Raw genomic sequence first — 647 nt, 5'->3', positions numbered from 1 at the left:
AAACATTTAAGGGAAGGTCATGTCTACGGAAAGTAATTTTGGCAATGTTGATGGATTTCTTACGATTTCCTCTGGGAGGAATGGAGTAGTATTGTACATATGTTGCATCATAGTCTGTGAGACAAGCGATTAAGTCCTCTCCACAATCTGACCATTCTTTGTCATGGATTGGGCAATCTATTGGGGAGATAGAGACAGTTCCAGTGCAAGTATTGAGGATTGGATGAGGTTCTGTAGGGATGGGATTACCACATAGATCAGTTAGTTTTGTTAATGATATAGCTTCGTTTTCAGTTGTTACTGTGACGAGACGGGAGTGGTCGCGTCGGCTACGGAAAGAGACTTTGCCTACTTGTTTTTGGAGGCATTGTTGGAAGAGGAGGGTGTTTTGAGAGTAGGGAGCTGTGGGAGGGATCACGAAAAATCGGTCCCATTTGGCTGGGCTAGATAGAGTATTTAGGATTCTTGTAGAGGTGGGGGTAGTAGAAGTGCGGGAATGTGTAGAGGAGGGAGTAATGTTGAGGGGGGTAGTGTTACGGGGAGGTGGGCAATAAGGTTGTAAGGTAGTAATAAGGGGAGATGGGTTAATGGTTAAAAGCAAAATAAATGTGCTAGACATCTAAGGTCATGTAGCACTATAGTAAATG

This window comes from Penaeus chinensis, chromosome 37 (genome assembly GCF_019202785.1).
Source record: "Penaeus chinensis breed Huanghai No. 1 chromosome 37, ASM1920278v2, whole genome shotgun sequence".
Taxonomy (NCBI): domain Eukaryota; kingdom Metazoa; phylum Arthropoda; class Malacostraca; order Decapoda; family Penaeidae; genus Penaeus; species Penaeus chinensis.
This window is presented reverse-complemented; position numbering follows the sequence as displayed.